Source organism: Mytilus trossulus, chromosome 14 (genome assembly GCF_036588685.1).
Source record: "Mytilus trossulus isolate FHL-02 chromosome 14, PNRI_Mtr1.1.1.hap1, whole genome shotgun sequence".
NCBI classification, from domain to species: domain Eukaryota; kingdom Metazoa; phylum Mollusca; class Bivalvia; order Mytilida; family Mytilidae; genus Mytilus; species Mytilus trossulus.
Genome location: NC_086386.1, coordinates 27,312,240 through 27,338,424, shown reverse-complemented (window position 1 = coordinate 27,338,424; position 26,185 = coordinate 27,312,240). Strand labels below are relative to the sequence as shown.

The following is a 26,185-nucleotide window of genomic DNA, read 5'->3' as shown; positions in this document are numbered from 1 at the left end:
TTTAGGTCCTGTTTCTTATTTTCAATAGCAAGATTGTGTTTAAATCTTATATGCTTATTCTTTGTTTTATTTCTTTTCTTGTTTTTATAATATCTTCTAGTATGACCCATGATTATCGATGGTGTCATTGATTAATGGCTAAATTGCGCTTATTTGAAGTGGAGGTCACAACTAGAGCCTTATGTAAATTGAATGATACATGCTAGTTATTACGGCAACCAATCGAATTCTTCGATTTAGGAATAAAGGCGTAACCAGTGATAGATAGGCATCCGCTTTTTAATTCTGTATTGGTGTTAATATTTATATTCCAATAGGAATATTAACTAGTGACTTCTGTTAATTATCACTGCCATGTATTTCATTTGTATTTATAAAAACACTTTTTGTAGGCTTTCTCATTGAGATACTCTGATTCATGATTTCTTGTTTGTTTTTTGATGTCCAGTGGCACATATTTCATGTATCTTTCAGACAGTGTTAATGGGGTAAAATAATTTCGTCTGCTAGTATAATAGCATAACTACCTTTGATATCACGATGTATGATTGATTTGTGTTTGTTTTACGTCCAGTGGCACATATTTCATGTATGTTTAAGACGATATAGTGTGATGACCTATGTTCATCTACTAGTATAATAGCATTACATCCGTTGATATAACGATGCATGTTTGATTGTTATTAGTTTAATGTCCAGTGGCACATATTACAGGTTTGTTTGGACCCTGATATTGTGATGACTGGATTGTGTTTACTAGTATAATAGTATAAACTTTCCGTGTTTTTGTCGGTCATGTTAACCTGTTATCAGTTTTGATGTTACCTTCTAAAGTTTTTTAGATGATATATCGATGAAGAATGGTTGTTTGCTAATATAATAGTATAACTTCCATATCTCATTGACAATCATATGATTTATATGTGTTTTCATGTTCCTTCTGGGATTTTACATGATATAACGATGAATACATGGTTGTTTGCTAATCTAATAGTATAACTTCCATATTTCAAAGATAATCAATATTTGGGTATTGGATCAGATGACTTTCATTAATCAAAGATAACCAAAATAAAGTTGTGAACATGTATAATTATGAACTGTATAGTATTGATACATGTATATACATATGTTTAAGATACACAACAAAGTAAGTCTATTCACAAGCGTTAGCGCCTTTTTATGAAATCTTTGAAGATTTTCAACAGGTCATTGTTTTTATAATCATTGTCTCTCTGTTTTGATCTGTTTTTGGGAGTCTTATCCCGTCTCTCGTTTCTGGAATATGGGGTTCTCCTTTCGTCCCTTTCTCTGGTCGGCCCACTAGGGCTGTCATTGTTGGAGCGAGATTTGTTTCTCATATCCGTAACGAATTTTCTTAGTTTAAGAGTATATTCTTCATTCATATTGTTGGCCTCTTTGGCTAGCTTAGTTCTAGCCTCTCCACTAGGTGGACTGTTAATGTCAAAGTACGAAATTCCTGTATTTAGCACAGTGCTGATAGTGGAATTCAGTTCTAACACACGGGTATCTAGTATACTTAATACCGACTGATATGCCTGTTCTTTGGCCTCTATCATACATTTGTCCACTGGCTCTTTTAGAGCTTCACTGTTCTCTTTGTTGCCATAGTTTGGCCTGAATGAAATGTTTAAACATGAAAACTTGTTACTTTCTCTGTCAAATTTCATCCTATGGATCAAAGTCAGTAGCGGAAATCTGGTGTCATTCAATTTCCTGACTTCTGCAATAGTGTCTTGAACAATTTCCATGTCACTTCTGGCCGTCTGGCCACATGGAGGCATATCATCATCCATTAGGTCTAAACTATCAGAATCAATATCGATGTCTACTTTAATATCCATGATTATTGCATATGTAGCTGATAGATAGCATGCATCCCCATTTATGGGGGCATGTTATCAGATTAGTGGTGACAGGATCATAAATTAAATGTCACACTATTCATTGGTGCATTATATTGTCCTATATTGTGTGACAATATTATTGTCACCTCCCATTTCGATGAAACAAGATTATTATCATTCAGATAAATATTAAATAATAAATATTATTCAAAATTGTTCATATGATCTATATATACGTTTTATTTTTGTATTATATAATTTCATTTAATTTCATTTTATAATTGTATTGTATTATATTATTATTATTATTTTATTTCAGTTCATTCTGTATACATCGATATAAGTTATTCATTTTACTTATATATTCGATATCTATTTTTTGTATCTCATGGTATATGTAGATTGTATACGATGTACAATATAATAGACATATATAGAGATGCATACTATTGCATTGTGCATATAGTATAGTGTCGTACGTAGTTTCCTGATCAGAAATACGTCGTACCATAACATAAATAAGGATCAAAAATTCTATAATGAAATAGAACCTGATTCAACGGGTGAGATCACAACAAGTGAAAAATTCACCGTATCAAATAGTTTTTATAAATTGACCATAAACCCACTTATTCATGGTATGGTATCAATATTTCTGACCTGACACTACGTACTTTTAATTGCTTAATTCTTTAGAATTTAATATGCAATGTTTCGGGTTCTTTCGGGAATAATCCCAGGTAAACCCTCATCAGAGGTCGACCTTTATATATTTATTTCGTATCTAGTATCATAGATAGATGTGGGTCTGTTTCATAACAGTTTTTTTTTCAAATTTACTACACGTGCATATGGGTCTACGTTGTAGTTAGTCTTTTTACAGACTGAGAGAACTGACCAAGTTGGTCAGCACTATTGTTTAATTAATGAAAAGACTTATTGTCTTTATTTTTATCACTAATTACTTCAGCATAAGTCTACACGGGATATAGTAGAGATAGTATTTATCAATTAGTTTTATAAATTGACCATAAACCCACTTATTCATGGTATGGTATCAATATTTCTGACCTGACACTACGTACTTTGTATTGCTTAATTCTTTAGAATTTAATATGCAATGTTTCGGGTTCTTTCGGGAATAATCCCAGGTAAACCCTCATCAGAGGTCGACCTTTATATATTTATTTCGTATCTAGTATCATAGATAGATGTGGGTCTGTTTCATAACAGTTTTTTTTTCAAATTTACTACACGTGCATATGGGTCTACGTTGTAGTTAGTCTTTTTACAGACTGAGAGAACTGACCAAGTTGGTCAGCACTATTGTTTAATTAATGAAAAGACTTATTGTCTTTATTTTTATCACTAATTACTTCAACATAAGTCTACACGGGATATAGTAGAGATAGTATTTATCAATATCATATTGTTGAATTCACGGTATACTGGCGTGTTTGTTTTATAATTTATATGATATTTTACAAGTCTTCATGTTTAGCATGTGAAAAAACATGTGTAGGTACCCTGCCGGGTGGAAACATGGACATATAAGAAACCGTCGGTTATCTCAGATACGTGATCTATTGAAATAAATCGGTGTCGTGTCATTATTACATCTGTTTCACAGTATACGCTTCCTGTGGATGGGTTGTTCGACTAATGATTAATTATCATGTCGCTAATATTCTTATTGTTTTTGAAACCCATGTCTGGTTTAGATTTAAATATTTGTTTGGCAATCGGATCTTTCCGAATTATATACCAGAATTTTGTTATAATCTTTTTAAGATATTCAGCATTATAATGATATGTTGTAATGAACATATTTCTGCCTGTTATTTTATTCTTATTTTGTTTCTTCCGAAGTTTTAACTGTCTGTCTTCGTGGCGAATTTTGTGCAATATTTGACTGACGATTTCTTTCGTATATCCTCGTCTAGATAATTTATCTATAAACAGTTTGATACGTTTATTAAATTCGTCCTTATTGCTAGAGTTTCTTAAAATTCTAGTCCCTTCTCCTTTGATAAAAGAAGAGAAACAGGTAGAAGCATGATTTGAGCTTCTATGTAAATACTGATATTTCTCAGTAGGTTTGGTGTAACAGTTTACATCTAGTATTCCAGATGTACTAAACCGTTTACCTTTGTACAATACCACATCTAAGAATTTCATAGTATGAGTATTTATTTCAAAAGTAAATTTCAGCAAGTTATGTTTCTTATTTGCTATTTCAAATAGTTGTTTAATTTGCTCGCTGCTTCCATTAAATATAATGAAACCATCATCTCTCATTCGTTTATGAAATTTGATATTGTCTTTGTATGGATATTGTTCTATAATATTATTTATATGGTCAAATATAGCAATATCAGATATTTCCGGGGAAGCAACTCCGCCCATTGAAACGCCAACGATTTGTTTATATGCGTTTTCATTAAAAATAAATTCATTTTTTGTCAGTAAAATACTCAGAATATCAAGAAGACTTTCTGTAGATGGTCTTTTAATTTCATATTCTTGATTTACATGGTCTTTCAGCGTATTTTCTATAGCCGTATTAATTTCATTGAAATTAAGATTAGTATATAGCGATGTTATATCATAGGAAACAAGTAAATCACTCTGTTTCGTGTGAGTGCTTTCTATGTATCTGATAAAATCGCTAGTATCTGATAGATATGTAGCTTGTGTCTTTACCAATGGAAGAAGAAAATAATCTAGGTATTTTCCAATATTTAGTAATGGTCCCGAGCATTGGCTAATAATCGGTCGACCTGGTACATGTACTTTTTCTTTATTCATACATTCATTTTGGTACATTTCTAATGTTTCCGTACTAAGTTTGTGAATCTTAGGAAGGAAGTAGGCTTTTGGAGTTTTAAATGTTTTACCTTCTTCTCGTAAGAATTTGAAAGACATTTCGTCTATTTCATCATTTTCTTTCATACGGTATACCAATTTATTGACTATTTTTCTGGTATTTTCTATGTCAATATTTATTATTTTAGTATAGTGAATACCGTCATTTAATTGAGATTCGCCTTCAGTAAGATAATCACGTTTATTCTGTATTACAGTCGTGTTATTTTTATCGGCTTTATGAATACATATAGTATTGTCGTTTTTTAATTTCTTTATGCATTCACGTTCCGATTTAGACATATTGTATTTAATCGTCGGCATATACTTTGATAATTCGTATTTTGTGTAGAAGATGTATTTTTCTATTGAATTATCGCCAATGATTGGAACTTGGAAATTAGATTTAATTTTGAAAGGGTGGTTTTTGGTTGCTGTGCGTACATTAGTACCGAAATAATATTTCAGTCGCAACGACCTCTCAAATGATTGAAAATCTTTTATCAATTGTCTGTGGTTACATTTGTTTGTAGGAACAAATTTTAAGCCTTTTGCTATAACTTTACATTCAGTTTCAGTTATATCTCTTTTAGATAGGTTTAGGACGAACTCTTTATGAAAGTTTAGGTCCTGTTTCTTATTTTCAATAGCAAGATTGTGTTTAAATCTTATATGCTTATTCTTTGTTTTATTTCTTTTCTTGTTTTTATAATATCTTCTAGTATGACCCATGATTATCGATGGTGTCATTGATTAATGGCTAAATTGCGCTTATTTGAAGTGGAGGTCACAACTAGAGCCTTATGTAAATTGAATGATACATGCTAGTTATTACGGCAACCAATCGAATTCTTCGATTTAGGAATAAAGGCGTAACCATTGATAGATAGGCATCCGCTTTTTAATTCTGTATTGGTGTTAATATTTATATTCCAATAGGAATATTAACTAGTGACTTCTGTTAATTATCACTGCCATGTATTTCATTTGTATTTATAAAAACACTTTTTGTAGGCTTTCTCATTGAATTACTCTGATTCATGATTTCTTGTTTGTTTTTTGATGTCCAGTGGCACATATTTCATGTATCTTTCAGACAGTGTTAATGGGGTAACATAATTTCGTCTGCTAGTATAATAGCATAACTACCTTTGATATCACGATGTATGATTGATTTGTGTTTGTTTTACGTCCAGTGGCACATATTTCATGTATGTTTTAGACGATATAGTGTGATGACCTATGTTCATCTACTAGTATAATAGCATTACATCCGTTGATATAACGATGCATGTTTGATTGTTATTAGTTTAATGTCCAGTGGCACATATTACAGGTTTGTTTGGACCCTGATATTGCGATGACTGGATTGTGTTTACTAGTATAATAGTATAAACTTTCCGTGTTTTTGTCGGTCACGTTAACCTGTTATCAGTTTTGATGTTACCTTCTAAAGTTTTTTAGATGATATATCGATGAAGAATGGTTGTTTGCTAATATAATAGTATAACTTCCATATCTCATTGACAATCATATGATTTATATGTGTTTTCATGTTCCTTCTGGGATTTTACATGATATAACGATGAATACATGGTTGTTTGCTAATCTAATAGTATAACTTCCATATTTCAAAGATAATCAATATTTGAGTATTGGATCAGATGACTTTCATTAATCAAAAATAACCAAAATAGAGTTGTGAACATGTATAATTATGAACTGTATAGTATTGATACATGTATATACATATGTTTAAGATACACAACAAAGTAAGTCTATTCACAAGCGTTAGCGCCTTTTTATGAAATCTTTGAAGATTTTCAGCAGGTCATTGTTTTTATAATCATTGTCTCTCTGTTTTGATCTGTTTTTGGGAGTCTTATCCCGTCTCTCGTTTCTGGAATATGGGGTTCTCCTTTCGTCCCTTTCTCTGGTCGGCCCACTAGGGCTGTCATTGTTGGAGCGAGATTTGTTTCTCATATCCGTAACGAATTTTCTTAGTTTAAGAGTATATTCTTCATTCATATTGTTGGCCTCTTTGGCTAGCTTAGTTCTAGCCTCTCCACTAGGTGGACTGTTAATGTCAAAGTACGAAATTCCTGTATTTAGCACAGTGCTGATAGTGGAATTCAGTTCTAACACACGGGTATCTAATATACTTAATACCGACTGATATGCCTGTTCTTTGGCCTCTATCATACATTTGTCCACTGGCTCTTTTAGAGCTTCACTGTTCTCTTTGTTGCCATAGTTTGGCCTGAATGAAATGTTTAAACATGAAAACTTGTTACTTTCTCTGTCAAATTTCATTCTATGGATCAAAGTCAGTAGCGGAAATCTGGTGTCATTCAATTTCCTGACTTCTGCAATAGTGTCTTGAACAATTTCCATGTCACTTCTGGCCGTCTGGCCACATGGAGGCATATCATCATCCATTAGGTCTAAACTATCAGAATCAATATCGATGTCTACTTTAATATCCATGATTATTGCATATGTAGCTGATAGATAGCATGCATCCCCATTTATAGGGGCATGTTACCAGATTAGTGGTGACAGGATCATAAATTAAATGTCACACTATTCATTGGTGCATTATATTGTCCTATATTGTGTGACAATATTATTGTCACCTCCTATTTCGATGAAACAAGATTATTATCATTCAGATAAATATTAAATAATAAATATTATTCAAAATTGTTCATATGATCTATATATACGTTTTATTTTTGTATTATATAATTTCATTTAATTTCATTTTATAATTGTGTTGTATTATATTATTATTATTATTTTATTTCAGTTCATTCTGTATACATCGATATAAGTTATTCATTTTACTTATATATTCGATATCTATTTTTTGTATCTCATGGTATATGTAGATTGTATACGATGTACAATATAATAGACATATATAGAGATGCATACTATTGCATTGTGCATATAGTATAGTGTCGTACGTAGTTTCCCGATCAGAAATACGTCGTACCATAACATAAATAAGGATCAAAAATTCTATAATGAAATAGAACCTGATTCAACGGGTGAGATCACAACAAGTGAAAAATTCACCGTATCAAATAGTTTTATAAATTGACCATAAACCCACTTATTCATGGTATGGTATCAATATTTCTGACCTGTTTTATAAATTGACCATAAACCCACTTATTCATGGTATGGTATCAATATTTCTGACCTGACACTACGTACTTTAATTGCTTAATTCTTTAGAATTTAATATGCAATGTTTCGGGTTCTTTCGGGAATAATCCCAGGTAAACCCTCATCAGAGGTCGACCTTTATATATTTATTTCGTATCTAGTATCATAGATAGATGTGGGTCTGTTTCATAACAGTTTTTTTCAAATTTACTACACGTGCATATGGGTCTACGTTGTAGTTAGTCTTTTTACAGACTGAGAGAACTGACCAAGTTGGTCAGCACTATTGTTTAATTAATGAAAAGACTTATTGTCTTTATTTTTATCACTAATTACTTCAGCATAAGTCTACACGGGATATAGTAGAGATAGTATTTATCAATATCATATTGTTGAATTCACGGTATACTGGCGTGTTTGTTTTATAATTTATATGATATTTTACAAGTCTTCATGTTTAGCATTTGAAGAAACATGAATAAGTGGGTTTATGGTCAATTTATAAAACGGTTTATGGTCAATTTATAAAACTATGTCAAACCTTACAAGGTAGCATGGAAACTGACTAAAACAATTATGATTGTCAATAAACTATGGAAGTTATACTATTATACTAGCAAACAACCTTATGTCATTACTATATCATAGTCCAAAACATACATGAAATACTTGCCACTGGATGTTAAGCAACAAAGAACCAATAATTCATCGCTGTATCATGTCAAACCTTACAAGGTAGCATGGAAACTGACTAAAACAATTATGATTGTCAATGAACTATGGAAGTTATACTATTATACTAGCAAACAACCTTATGGCACCACTATATCATAGTCCAAAACATACATGAAATACTTGCCACTGGATGTTAAGCAACAAACAACCAATAATTCATCGCTGTATCATGTCAAACCTTACAAGGTAGCATGGAAACTGACTAAAACAATTATGATTGTCAATGAACTATGGAAGTTATACTATTATACTAGCAAACAACTTTATGACACTACTATATCATAGTCCTAAACATACATGAAATACTTGCCACTGGATGTTAAGCAACAAAGAACCAATAATTCATCGCTGTATCATGTCAAACCTTACAAGGTAGCATGGAAACTGACTAAAACAAATATGATTGTCAATGAACTATGGAAGTTATACTATAATACTAGCAAACAACCTTATATCATTACTATATCATAGTCCAAAACATACATGAAATACTTGCCACTGGATGTTAAGCAACTAATATCGATAATAATTAGTATGTCAAAACATTCAAGGTTACATAGAAACTAATACTAAATAAATATGATTGTCAATGAACAACGAAAGTTATACTATTATACTACCAACAGATCGTTGGCGTTGCAATGGGGAGAGTTGCCTCCCTGGAAATATCTGATATTGCTATATTTGACCATAATTATAGACATAAAACAGAGAAATATGCTATAAAAATAATATTAAATTCCACTTAAGAATGAGAATTGATGGATTTAATAAATTTAATGATGAAGAAGGTGAACAAAGTGAACAACTATTTGAAATAGTACATTGTTTACATTCCTTCTGAAGGTACAGAATTCCTAGAAACAATAGCAACATGTACTAATGAGAAGCTCGTACAAATACGGTCTAAAGTATATATGTCTTGCACATTTCACCCTAACGAAACAGTTAGACTAAGTTAGCATAGATGCATATAGCAACTTGCAAAGAAACCAAAGATTAGAAAATAAATGACTGAAATATTTTTGAATATCTTAACACGGTATTAACAAAATTTTGGTATATAATTCGGAAAGATCCGATTGCCAAAAAATAAATGAAAAAAAAAACTATCTAAATCAAAACCAGATAGTGGTTTAAAAAACAATAAGAATATTGGCAACATGATAATTAATCATTAAGCCGAAGACATTGATTCACAATACCCCACCACGGGAGGCTTTAGTATATAATCATTATACTGTGAAACAGATGTAAAAAGACGTGATGCCGTTTTCTTTCAAGAGATCACGTACAAGGGAAAACCGAATGGTTCCTGTTATATTCGTGTATAGACCCGACATGGTATCTACACAAACCTCTTCAATTGTTAAACATGGAGACATTTGTATATTATTAAATAGGTGTTAAAACATACACGACAGTCTACTGTGAATTCCACAGTATAGCACTGACAATTACTATCTCTATTAGATCTCGTGTAGATTTATGATAGATTAGATTACGTGAATAAAGACAATAAGTCTTTTCATTATATATATGAATAATTAACCAAAGGTGCTGATCTACTTGGTCAGTTTCTTTAGTCTGTAAAAAGACTAGCTACAACGTAGACCTATATGCACGTGTAGTAAATTTGAAAAAAACTGTTATGAAACAGACACAAATCTATCTATGATACTAGATACGAAATAAATATATAAAGGTCGACCTCTGATGAGGGTTTACCTGGGATTATTCCCGAAAGAACCCGAAACATTGCATATTAAATTCTAAAGAATTAAGCAATAAAAAGTACGTAGTGTTAGGTCAGAAATATTGATACCATACCATGAAAAAGTGGGTTTATGGTCAATTTATAAAACTGGCGATAATTCAATAGAAAAATACATCTTCTACACAAAATACGAATTATCAAAATATATGCCGACGATTAAATACAATATGTCTAAATCGGAACGTGAATGCATAAAGAAATTAAAAAACGACAATACTATATGTATTCATAAAGCCGATAAAAATAACACGACTGTAATACAGAATAAACGTGACTATCTTACTGAAGGCGAATCTCAATTAAATGACGGTATTCACTATACTAAAATAATAAATATTGACATAGAAAATACCAGAAAAATAGTCAATAAATTGGTATACCGTATGAAAGAAAATGATGAAATAGACGAAATGTCTTTCAAATTCTTACGAGAAGAAGGTAAAACATTTAAAACTCCAAAAGCCTACTTCCTTCCTAAGATTCACAAACTTAGTACGGAAACATTAGAAATGTACCAAAATGAATGTATGAATAAAGAAAAAGTACATGTACCAGGTCGACCGATTATTAGCCAATGCTCGGGACCATTACTAAATATTGGAAAATACCTAGATTATTTTCTTCTTCCATTGGTAAAGACACAAGCTACATATCTATCAGATACTAGCGATTTTATCAGATACATAGAAAACACTCACACGAAACAGAGTGATTTACTTGTTTCCTATGATATAACATCGCTATATACTAATCTTAATTTCAATGAAATTAATACGGCTATAGAAAATACGCTGAAAGACCATGTAAATCAAGAATATGAAATTAAAAGACCATCTACAGAAAGTCTTCTTGATATTCTGAGTATTTTACTGACAAAAAATGAATTTACTTTTAATGAAAACGCATATAAACAAATCGTTGGCGTTTCAATGGGCGGAGTTGCTTCCCCGGAAATATCTGATATTGCTATATTTGACCATATAAATAATATTATAGAACAATATCCATACAAAGACAATATCAAATTTCATAAACGAATGAGAGATGATGGTTTCATTATATTTAATGGAAGCAGTGAGCAAATTAAACAACTATTTGAAATAGCAAATAAGAAACATAACTTGCTGAAATTTACTTTTGAAATAAATACTCATACTATGAAATTCTTAGATGTGGTATTGTACAAAGGTAAACGGTTTAGTACATCTGGAATACTAGATGTAAACTGTTACACCAAACCTACTGAGAAATATCAGTATTTACATAGAAGCTCAAATCATGCTTCTACCTGTTTCTCTTCTTTTATTAAAGGAGAAGGGACTAGAATTTTAAGAAACTCTAGCAATAAGGACGAATTTAATAAACGTATCAAACTGTTTATAGATAAATTATCTAGACGAGGATATACAAAAGAAATCGTCAGTCAAATATTGCACAAAATTCGCCACGAGGACAGACAGTTAAAACTTCGGAAGAAACAAAATAAGAATAAAATAACAGGCAGAAATATGTTCATTACAACATATCATTATAATGCTGAATATCTTAAAAAGATTATAACAAAATTCTGGTATATAATTCGAAAAGATCCGATTGCCAAACAAATATTTAAATCTAAACCAGACATGGGTTTCAAAAACAATAAGAATATTAGCGACATGATAATTAATCATTAGTCGAACAACCCCTCCACGGGAAGCGTATACTGTGAAACAGATGTAATAATGGCACGACACCGATTTATTTCAATAGATCACGTATCTAAGATAACCGACGGTTTCTTATATGTCCATGTTTCCACCCGGCAGGGTACCTACACATGTTTCTTCAAATGCTAAACATGAAGACTTGTAAAATATCATATAAATTATAAAACAAACACGCCAGTATACCGTGAATTCAACAATATGATATTGATAAATACTATCTCTACTATATCCCGTGTAGACTTATGCTGAAGTAATTAGTGATAAAAATAAAGACAATAAGTCTTTTCATTAATTAAACAATAGTGCTGACCAACTTGGTCAGTTCTCTCAGTCTGTAAAAAGACTAACTACAACGTAGACCCATATGCACGTGTAGTAAATTTGAAAAAAACTGTTATGAAACAGACCCACATCTATCTATGATACTAGATACGAAATAAATATATAAAGGTCGACCTCTGATGAGGGTTTACCTGGGATTATTCCCGAAAGAACCCGAAACATTGCATATTAAATTCTAAAGAATTAAGCAATTAAAGTACGTAGTGTCAGGTCAGAAATATTGATACCATACCATGAATAAGTGGGTTTATGGTCAATTTATAAAACTATTTGATACGGTGAATTTTTCACTTGTTGTGATCTCACCCGTTGAATCAGGTTCTATTTCATTATAGAATTTTTGATCCTTATTTATGTTATGGTACGACGTATTTCTGATCGGGAAACTACGTACGACACTATACTATATGCACAATGCAATAGTATGCATCTCTTTATATGTCTATTATATTGTACATCGTATACAATCTACATATACCATGAGATACAAAAAATAGATATCGAATATATAAGTAAAATGAATAACTTATATCGATGTATACAGAATGAACTGAAATAAAATAAAAATAATAATATAATACAATACGATTATAAAATGAAATTAAATGAAATTATATAATACAAAAATAAAACGTATATATAGATCATATGAACAATTTTGAATAATATTTATTATTTAATATTTATCTGAATGATAATAATCTTGTTTCATCGAAATGGGAGGTGACAATAATATTGTCACACAATATAGGACAATATAATGCACCAATGAATAGTGTGACATTTAATTTATGATCCTGTCACCACTAATCTGGTAACATGCCCCCATAAATAGGGATGCATGCTATCTATCAGCTACATATGCAATAATCATGGATATTAAAGTAGACATCGATATTGATTCTGATAGTTTAGACCTAATGGATGATGATATGCCTCCATGTGGCCAGACGGCCAGAAGTGACATGGAAATTGTTCAAGACACTATTGCAGAAGTCAGGAAATTGAATGACACCAGATTTCCGATACTGACTTTGATCCATAGGATGAAATTTGACAGAGAAAGTAACAAGTTTTCGTGTTTAAACATTTCATTCAGGCCAAACTATGGCAACAAAGAGAACAGTGAAGCTCTAAAAGAGCCAGTGGACAAATGTATGATAGAGGCCAAAGAACAGGCATATCAGTCGGTATTAAGTATATTAGATACCCGTGTGTTAGAACTGAATTCCACTATCAGCACTGTGCTAAATACAGGAATTTCGTACTTTGATATAAACAGCCCACCTAGTGGAGAGGCTAGAACTAAGCTAGCCAAAGAGGCCAACAATATGAATATACTCTTAAACTAAGAAAATTCGTTACGGATATGAGAAACAAATCTCGCTCCAACAATGACAGCCCTAGTGGGCCGACCAGAGAAAGGGACGAAAGGAGAACCCCATATTCCAGAAACGAGAGACGGGATAAGACTCCCAAAAACAGATCAAAACAGAGAGACAATGATTATAAAAACAATGACCTGTTGAAAATCTTCAAAGATTTCATAAAAAGGCGCTAACGCTTGTGACTAGACTTACTTTGTTGTGTATCTTAAACATATGTATATACATGTATCAATACTATACAGTTCATAATTATACATGTTCACAACTCTATTTTGGTTATCTTTGATTAATGAAAGTCATCTGATCCAATACCTAAATATTGATTATCTTTGAAATATGGAAGTTATACTATTAGATTAGCAAACAACCATGTATTCATCGTTATATCATGTAAAATCCCAGAAGGAACATGAAAACACATATAAATCATATGATTGTCAATGAGATATGGAAGTTATACTATTATATTAGCAAACAACCATTCTTCATCGATATATCATCTAAAAAACTTTAGAAGGTAACATCAAAACTGATAACAGGTTAACATGACCGACAAAAACACGGAAAGTTTATACTATTATACTAGTAAACACTATCCAGTCATCACAATATCAGTGTCCAAACAAACCTGTAATATGTGCCACTGGACATTAAACTAATAACAATCAAACATGCATCGTTATATCAACGGATGTAATGCTATTATACTAGTAGATGAACATAGGTCATCACACTATATCGTCTTAAACATACATGAAATATGTGCCACTGGACGTAAAACAAACACAAATCAATCATACATCGTGATATCAAAGGTAGTTATGCTATTATACTAGCAGACGAAATTATTTTACCCCAGTAACACTGTCTGAAAGATACATGAAATATGTGCCACTGGACATCAAAAAACAAACAAGAAATCATGAATCAGAGTATCTCAATGAGAAAGCCTACAAAAAGTGTTTTTATAAATACAAATGAAATGCATGGCAGTGATAATTAACAGAGGTCACTAGTTAATATTCCTATTGGAATATAAATATTAACACCAATACAGAATTAAAAAGCGGATGCCTATCTATCACTGGTTACGCCTTTATTCCATACCCAACTATATCAGTCCTTTTCAGGACCGATAACTCTGTCGATATCATAGATAATATCGGATACATACAAAATTGTTAAAACCAAACCAATCATATTATACGTCTCTGTTGGAATGTATACAATAACTATATTATTTACACAATTTAAACTTTATATCGATTCATTGCCTGGATTTAGCTTTAAATATTGAATTAAAAAATAAATAACTATAAAATGATATGTAATGATCGAAATTCATTTAAATTGAAATTTGAATCAGATTATTTCTTTAAAATAATAATTATAGAAACATAAAAATATTAGAATGCCTTTTAAGCAAAAAATATTTTTTAAAAGAAATTTTCATAATATTCATATTTTCCTAAAGTTTATTATGAGACATACTTCTTCTGATTTGACACGGGAAGGAGAAGATATTTATTTGTACATTTATGAAAACTTTTGTATATCACAAAATTTAAACTCTGGTAATACATGTATACACACTGACAGGATGTTGAATGTCACCTGGTTGCTTTTGGTTTGCACGTCTACCTGACAATATATTATGATGTAACATTATAAGATTAGATTTTACCTGTCCGGTCAAGGAATGATATTTTTAAGGTATAGAATATTTATCTATTATAATTGGACATTGTTTTATTTTCTCTTAGGATGAAAACATTTTTTGTTTGTTTTAAAAGGAATGTATTAATATATTTCTTAAGAAAGATAAAATATACAGAAAACTTGAAAACACCTTCAAAAAAAAGGAGAGATTTTTTTTTTATTTAAGATATTGTAAACTTTTTTCTAGTAACAGTATCTCCTGGATGAATATCTGTCAAAATAAATGTGTCACACTTAAAATATTTTTTTTTATTAAGAAATTTTAAAATCAAAGATATCTAAATATCACTAAAGGAAAATAACAGAAACATCAGAGATTATTTATGGAATATTAAATATAATCTAGAAAAGTCTTACTATAGAAATCATTGATTTGATGCAACATTTCCATATGATACATCAGCCGCCATTTTGAAAAATCTCGGAAAATTCCCTTTTTTAAATCGATGTTTGACCGAATTTTTCCTGAAATTAAACTGTTTTAAGTCGAATTTTTCGCCAGCTATATATTTGAATATACTTAATCGATTTGCAAAGTTTGTGTTTTATTTACAGAATTTCTTTATTTGTTGTAAACGTAGACATGGGTATCGGTAATTTAACATTGAGTCAACGGAGAAATGACGAGAAAAAGTGCATATTTTACGATTCCGATTTGACCGAATTTAATCAAAAATTAAACTGTTAGGACCAACATTGTTTGATAAAAATATGTATGAATATCAAGGATTGATTTGCAAAAGTAAGAACATGGATCAGGTTTATGAGAAAATTAAACTTTATTGAAGTATATATGCATTTTATATGGGGAAATATAATACAAAATGGCGGCAATTATACGTCACAAAAGTCACGTGATGTCTAACTTAGTTGGATATGCTAAATAGAAGAATTCGATTGGTTGCCGTAATAACTAGCATGTATCATTCAATTTACATAAGGCTCTAATTGTGACCTCCACTTCAAATAAGCGCAATTTAGCCATTAATCAATGACACCATCGATAACCATGGGTCATACTAGAAGATATTATAAAAACAAGAAAAGAAATAAAACAAAGAATAAGCATATAAGATTTAAACACAATCTTGCTATTGAAAATAAGAAACAGGACCTAAACTTTCATAAAGAGTTCGTCCTTAACCTATCTAAAAGAGATATAACTGAAACTGAATGTAAAGTTATAGCAAAAGGCTTAAAATTTGTTCCTACAAACAAATGTAACCACAGACAATTGATAAAAGATTTTCAATCATTTGAGAGGTCGTTGCGACTGAAATATTATTTCGGTACTAATGTACGCACAGCAACCAAAAACCACCCTTTCAAAATTAAATCTAATTTCCAAGTTCCAATCATTGGCGATAATTCAATAGAAAAATACATCTTCTACACAAAATACGAATTATCAAAATATATGCCGACGATTAAATACAATATGTCTAAATCGGAACGTGAATGCATAAAGAAATTAAAAAACGACAATACTATATGTATTCATAAAGCCGATAAAAATAACACGACTGTAATACAGAATAAACGTGACTATCTTACTGAAGGCGAATCTCAATTAAATGACGGTATTCACTATACTAAAATAATAAATATTGACATAGAAAATACCAGAAAAATAGTCAATAAATTGGTATACCGTATGAAAGAAAATGATGAAATAGACGAAATGTCTTTCAAATTCTTACGAGAAGAAGGTAAAACATTTAAAACTCCAAAAGCCTACTTCCTTCCTAAGATTCACAAACTTAGTACGGAAACATTAGAAATGTACCAAAATGAATGTATGAATAAAGAAAAAGTACATGTACCAGGTCGACCGATTATTAGCCAATGCTCGGGACCATTACTAAATATTGGAAAATACCTAGATTATTTTCTTCTTCCATTGGTAAAGACACAAGCTACATATCTATCAGATACTAGCGATTTTATCAGATACATAGAAAACACTCACACGAAACAGAGTGATTTACTTGTTTCCTATGATATAACATCGCTATATACTAATCTTAATTTCAATGAAATTAATACGGCTATAGAAAATACGCTGAAAGACCATGTAAATCAAGAATATGAAATTAAAAGACCATCTACAGAAAGTCTTCTTGATATTCTGAGTATTTTACTGACAAAAAATGAATTTACTTTTAATGAAAACGCATATAAACAAATCGTTGGCGTTTCAATGGGCGGAGTTGCTTCCCCGGAAATATCTGATATTGCTATATTTGACCATATAAATAATATTATAGAACAATATCCATACAAAGACAATATCAAATTTCATAAACGAATGAGAGATGATGGTTTCATTATATTTAATGGAAGCAGCGAGCAAATTAAACAACTATTTGAAATAGCAAATAAGAAACATAACTTGCTGAAATTTACTTTTGAAATAAATACTCATACTATGAAATTCTTAGATGTGGTATTGTACAATGGTAAACGGTTTAGTACATCTGGAATACTAGATGTAAACTGTTACACCAAACCTACTGAGAAATATCAGTATTTACATAGAAGCTCAAATCATGCTTCTACCTGTTTCTCTTCTTTTATTAAAGGAGAAGGGACTAGAATTTTAAGAAACTCTAGCAATAAGGACGAATTTAATAAACGTATCAAACTGTTTATAGATAAATTATCTAGACGAGGATATACAAAAGAAATCGTCAGTCAAATATTGCACAAAATTCGCCACGAGGACAGACAGTTAAAACTTCGGAAGAAACAAAATAAGAATAAAATAACAGGCAGAAATATGTTCATTACAACATATCATTATAATGCTGAATATCTTAAAAAGATTATAACAAAATTCTGGTATATAATTCGAAAAGATCCGATTGCCAAACAAATATTTAAATCTAAACCAGACATGGGTTTCAAAAACAATAAGAATATTAGCGACATGATAATTAATCATTAGTCGAACAACCCCTCCACGGGAAGCGTATACTGTGAAACAGATGTAATAATGGCACGACACCGATTTATTTCAATAGATCACGTATCTAAGATAACCGACGGTTTCTTATATGTCCATGTTTCCACCCGGCAGGGTACCTACACATGTTTCTTCAAATGCTAAACATGAAGACTTGTAAAATATCATATAAATTATAAAACAAACACGCCAGTATACCGTGAATTCAACAATATGATATTGATAAATACTATCTCTACTATATCCCGTGTAGACTTATGCTGAAGTAATTAGTGATAAAAATAAAGACAATAAGTCTTTTCATTAATTAAACAATAGTGCTGACCAACTTGGTCAGTTCTCTCAGTCTGTAAAAAGACTAACTACAACGTAGACCCATATGCACGTGTAGTAAATTTGAAAAAAACTGTTATGAAACAGACCCACATCTATCTATGATACTAGATACGAAATAAATATATAAAGGTCGACCTCTGATGAGGGTTTACCTGGGATTATTCCCGAAAGAACCCGAAACATTGCATATTAAATTCTAAAGAATTAAGCAATTAAAGTACGTAGTGTCAGGTCAGAAATATTGATACCATACCATGAATAAGTGGGTTTATGGTCAATTTATAAAACTATTTTATAAAACTAAAAATATATGCCGACGATTAAATACAATATGTCTAAATCGGAACGTGAATGCATAAAGAAATTAAAAAACGACAATACTATATGTATTCATAAAGCCGATAAAAATAACACGACTGTAATACAGAATAAACGTGACTATCTTACTGAAGGCGAATCTCAATTAAATGACGGTATTCACTATACTAAAATAATAAATATTGACATAGAAAATACCAGAAAAATAGTCAATAAATTGGTATACCGTATGAAAGAAAATGATGAAATAGACGAAATGTCTTTCAAATTCTTACGAGAAGAAGGTAAAACATTTAAAACTCCAAAAGCCTACTTCCTTCCTAAGATTCACAAACTTAGTACGGAAACATTAGAAATGTACCAAAATGAATGTATGAATAAAGAAAAAGTACATGTACCAGGTCGACCGATTATTAGCCAATGCTCGGGACCATTACTAAATATTGGAAAATACCTAGATTATTTTCTTCTTCCATTGGTAAAGACACAAGCTACATATCTATCAGATACTAGCGATTTTATCAGATACATAGAAAACACTCACACGAAACAGAGTGATTTACTTGTTTCCTATGATATAACATCGCTATATACTAATCTTAATTTCAATGAAATTAATACGGCTATAGAAAATACGCTGAAAGACCATGTAAATCAAGAATATGAAATTAAAAGACCATCTACAGAAAGTCTTCTTGATATTCTGAGTATTTTACTGACAAAAAATGAATTTACTTTTAATGAAAACGCATATAAACAAATCGTTGGCGTTTCAATGGGCGGAGTTGCTTCCCCGGAAATATCTGATATTGCTATATTTGACCATATAAATAATATTATAGAACAATATCCATACAAAGACAATATCAAATTTCATAAACGAATGAGAGATGATGGTTTCATTATATTTAATGGAAGCAGCGAGCAAATTAAACAACTATTTGAAATAGCAAATAAGAAACATAACTTGCTGAAATTTACTTTTGAAATAAATACTCATACTATGAAATTCTTAGATGTGGTATTGTACAAAGGTAAACGGTTTAGTACATCTGGAATACTAGATGTAAACTGTTACACCAAACCTACTGAGAAAAATCAGTATTTACATAGAAGCTCAAATCATGCTTCTACCTGTTTCTCTTCTTTTATTAAAGGAGAAGGGACTAGAATTTTAAGAAACTCTAGCAATAAGGACGAATTTAATAAACGTATCAAACTGTTTATAGATAAATTATCTAGACGAGGATATACAAAAGAAATCGTCAGTCAAATATTGCACAAAATTCGCCACGAGGACAGACAGTTAAAACTTCGGAAGAAACAAAATAAGAATAAAATAACAGGCAGAAATATGTTCATTACAACATATCATTATAATGCTGAATATCTTAAAAAGATTATAACAAAATTCTGGTATATAATTCGAAAAGATCCGATTGCCAAACAAATATTTAAATCTAAACCAGACATGGGTTTCAAAAACAATAAGAATATTAGCGACATGATAATTAATCATTAGTCGAACAACCCCTCCACGGGAAGCGTATACTGTGAAACAGATGTAATAATGGCACGACACCGATTTATTTCAATAGATCACGTATCTAAGATAACCGACGGTTTCTTATATGTCCATGTTTCCACCCGGCAGGGTACCTACACATGTTTCTTCAAATGCTAAACATGAAGACTTGTAAAATATCATATAAATTATAAAACAAACACGCCAGTATACCGTGAATTCAACAATATGATATTGATAAATACTATCTCTACTATATCCCGTGTAGACTTATGCTGAAGTAATTAGTGATAAAAATAAAGACAATAAGTCTTTTCATTAATTAAACAATAGTGCTGACCAACTTGGTCAGTTCTCTCAGTCTGTAAAAAGACTAACTACAACGTAGACCCATATGCACGTGTAGTAAATTTGAAAAAAACTGTTATGAAACAGACCCACATCTATCTATGATACTAGATACGAAATAAATATATAAAGGTCGACCTCTGATGAGGGTTTACCTGGGATTATTCCCGAAAGAACCCGAAACATTGCATATTAAATTCTAAAGAATTAAGCAATTAAAGTACGTAGTGTCAGGTCAGAAATATTGATACCATACCATGAATAAGTGGGTTTATGGTCAATTTATAAAACTATTTGATACGGTGAATTTTTCACTTGTTGTGATCTCACCCGTTGAATCAGGTTCTATTTCATTATAGAATTTTTGATCCTTATTTATGTTATGGTACGACGTATTTCTGATCGGGAAACTACGTACGACACTATACTATATGCACAATGCAATAGTATGCATCTCTTTATATGTCTATTATATTGTACATCGTATACAATCTACATATACCATGAGATACAAAAAATAGATATCGAATATATAAGTAAAATGAATAACTTATATCGATGTATACAGAATGAACTGAAATAAAATAAAAATAATAATATAATACAATACGATTATAAAATGAAATTAAATGAAATTATATAATACAAAAATAAAACGTATATATAGATCATATGAACAATTTTGAATAATATTTATTATTTAATATTTATCTGAATGATAATAATCTTGTTTCATCGAAATGGGAGGTGACAATAATATTGTCACACAATATAGGACAATATAATGCACCAATGAATAGTGTGACATTTAATTTATGATCCTGTCACCACTAATCTGGTAACATGCCCCCATAAATAGGGATGCATGCTATCTATCAGCTACATATGCAATAATCATGGATATTAAAGTAGACATCGATATTGATTCTGATAGTTTAGACCTAATGGATGATGATATGCCTCCATGTGGCCAGACGGCCAGAAGTGACATGGAAATTGTTCAAGACACTATTGCAGAAGTCAGGAAATTGAATGACACCAGATTTCCGATACTGACTTTGATCCATAGGATGAAATTTGACAGAGAAAGTAACAAGTTTTCGTGTTTAAACATTTCATTCAGGCCAAACTATGGCAACAAAGAGAACAGTGAAGCTCTAAAAGAGCCAGTGGACAAATGTATGATAGAGGCCAAAGAACAGGCATATCAGTCGGTATTAAGTATATTAGATACCCGTGTGTTAGAACTGAATTCCACTATCAGCACTGTGCTAAATACAGGAATTTCGTACTTTGATATAAACAGCCCACCTAGTGGAGAGGCTAGAACTAAGCTAGCCAAAGAGGCCAACAATATGAATGAAGAATATACTCTTAAACTAAGAAAATTCGTTACGGATATGAGAAACAAATCTCGCTCCAACAATGACAGCCCTAGTGGGCCGACCAGAGAAAGGGACGAAAGGAGAACCCCATATTCCAGAAACGAGAGACGGGATAAGACTCCCAAAAACAGATCAAAACAGAGAGACAATGATTATAAAAACAATGACCTGTTGAAAATCTTCAAAGATTTCATAAAAAGGCGCTAACGCTTGTGACTAGACTTACTTTGTTGTGTATCTTAAACATATGTATATACATGTATCAATACTATACAGTTCATAATTATACATGTTCACAACTCTATTTTGGTTATCTTTGATTAATGAAAGTCATCTGATCCAATACCTAAATATTGATTATCTTTGAAATATGGAAGTTATACTATTAGATTAGCAAACAACCATGTATTCATCGTTATATCATGTAAAATCCCAGAAGGAACATGAAAACACATATAAATCATATGATTGTCAATGAGATATGGAAGTTATACTATTATATTAGCAAACAACCATTCTTCATCGATATATCATCTAAAAAACTTTAGAAGGTAACATCAAAACTGATAACAGGTTAACATGACCGACAAAAACACGGAAAGTTTATACTATTATACTAGTAAACACTATCCAGTCATCACAATATCAGTGTCCAAACAAACCTGTAATATGTGCCACTGGACATTAAACTAATAACAATCAAACATGCATCGTTATATCAACGGATGTAATGCTATTATACTAGTAGATGAACATAGGTCATCACACTATATCGTCTTAAACATACATGAAATATGTGCCACTGGACGTAAAACAAACACAAATCAATCATACATCGTGATATCAAAGGTAGTTATGCTATTATACTAGCAGACGAAATTATTTTACCCCAGTAACACTGTCTGAAAGATACATGAAATATGTGCCACTGGACATCAAAAAACAAACAAGAAATCATGAATCAGAGTATCTCAATGAGAAAGCCTACAAAAAGTGTTTTTATAAATACAAATGAAATGCATGGCAGTGATAATTAACAGAGGTCACTAGTTAATATTCCTATTGGAATATAAATATTAACACCAATACAGAATTAAAAAGCGGATGCCTATCTATCACTGGTTACGCCTTTATTCCTAAATAGAAGAATTCGATTGGTTGCCGTAATAACTAGCATGTATCATTCAATTTACATAAGGCTCTAATTGTGACCTCCACTTCAAATAAGCGCAATTTAGCCATTAATCAATGACACCATCGATAACCATGGGTCATACTAGAAGATATTATAAAAACAAGAAAAGAAATAAAACAAAGAATAAGCATATAAGATTTAAACACAATCTTGCTATTGAAAATAAGAAACAGGACCTAAACTTTCATAAAGAGTTCGTCCTTAACCTATCTAAAAGAGATATAACTGAAACTGAATGTAAAGTTATAGCAAAAGGCTTAAAATTTGTTCCTACAAACAAATGTAACCACAGAAAATTGATAAAAGATTTTCAATCATTTGAGAGGTCGTTGCGACTGAAATATTATTTCGGTACTAATGTACGCACAGCAACCAAAAACCACCCTTTCAAAATTAAATCTAATTTCCAAGTTCCAATCATTGGCGATAATTCAATAGAAAAATACATCTTCTACACAAAATACGAATTATCAAAATATATGCCGACGATTAAATACAATATGTCTAAATCGGAACGTGAATGCATAAAGAAATTAAAAAACGACAATACTATATGTATTCATAAAGCCGATAAAAATAACACGACTGTAATACAGAATAAACGTGACTATCTTACTGAAGGCGAATCTCAATTAAATGACGGTATTCACTATACTAAAATAATAAATATTGACATAGAAAATACCAGAAAAATAGTCAATAAATTGGTATACCGTATGAAAGAAAATGATGAAATAGACGAAATGTCTTTCAAATTCTTACGAGAAGAAGGTAAAACATTTAAAACTCCAAAAGCCTACTTCCTTCCTAAGATTCACAAACTTAGTACGGAAACATTAGAAATGTACCAAAATGAATGTATGAATAAAGAAAAAGTACATGTACCAGGTCGACCGATTATTAGCCAATGCTCGGGACCATTACTAAATATTGGAAAATACCTAGATTATTTTCTTCTTCCATTGGTAAAGACACAAGCTACATATCTATCAGATACTAGCGATTTTATCAGATACATAGAAAACACTCACACGAAACAGAGTGATTTACTTGTTTCCTATGATATAACATCGCTATATACTAATCTTAATTTCAATGAAATTAATACGGCTATAGAAAATACGCTGAAAGACCATGTAAATCAAGAATATGAAATTAAAAGACCATCTACAGAAAGTCTTCTTGATATTCTGAGTATTTTACTGACAAAAAATGAATTTACTTTTAATGAAAACGCATATAAACAAATCGTTGGCGTTTCAATGGGCGGAGTTGCTTCCCCGGAAATATCTGATATTGCTATATTTGACCATATAAATAATATTATAGAACAATATCCATACAAAGACAATATCAAATTTCATAAACGAATGAGAGATGATGGTTTCATTATATTTAATGGAAGCAGCGAGCAAATTAAACAACTATTTGAAATAGCAAATAAGAAACATAACTTGCTGAAATTTACTTTTGAAATAAATACTCATACTATGAAATTCTTAGATGTGGTATTGTACAAAGGTAAACGGTTTAGTACATCTGGAATACTAGATGTAAACTGTTACACCAAACCTACTGAGAAATATCAGTATTTACATAGAAGCTCAAATCATGCTTCTACCTGTTTCTCTTCTTTTATTAAAGGAGAAGGGACTAGAATTTTAAGAAACTCTAGCAATAAGGACGAATTTAATAAACGTATCAAACTGTTTATAGATAAATTATCTAGACGAGGATATACAAAAGAAATCGTCAGTCAAATATTGCACCAAATTCGCCACGAGGACAGACAGTTAAAACTTCGGAAGAAACAAAATAAGAATAAAATAACAGGCAGAAATATGTTCATTACAACATATCATTATAATGCTGAATATCTTAAAAAGATTATAACAAAATTCTGGTATATAATTCGAAAAGATCCGATTGCCAAACAAATATTTAAATCTAAACCAGACATGGGTTTCAAAAACAATAAGAATATTAGCGACATGATAATTAATCATTAGTCGAACAACCCCTCCACGGGAAGCGTATACTGTGAAACAGATGTAATAATGGCACGACACCGATTTATTTCAATAGATCACGTATCTAAGATAACCGACGGTTTCTTATATGTCCATGTTTCCACCCGGCAGGGTACCTACACATGTTTCTTCAAATGCTAAACATGAAGACTTGTAAAATATCATATAAATTATAAAACAAACACGCCAGTATACCGTGAATTCAACAATATGATATTGATAAATACTATCTCTACTATATCCCGTGTAGACTTATGCTGAAGTAATTAGTGATAAAAATAAAGACAATAAGTCTTTTCATTAATTAAACAATAGTGCTGACCAACTTGGTCAGTTCTCTCAGTCTGTAAAAAGACTAACTACAACGTAGACCCATATGCACGTGTAGTAAATTTGAAAAAAACTGTTATGAAACAGACCCACATCTATCTATGATACTAGATACGAAATAAATATATAAAGGTCGACCTCTGATGAGGGTTTACCTGGGATTATTCCCGAAAGAA

General features: G+C 31.0%; 1 protein-coding gene across 1 annotated transcript in view; it reads left to right on the top strand.

Moving 5' to 3' along the window:
* LOC134696162 (zinc finger protein 330 homolog) overlaps positions 1 to 26,185 on the top strand; it is a 310,551-nt gene that overhangs the window by 59,445 nt on the left and 224,921 nt on the right. The window lies entirely within an intron of this gene.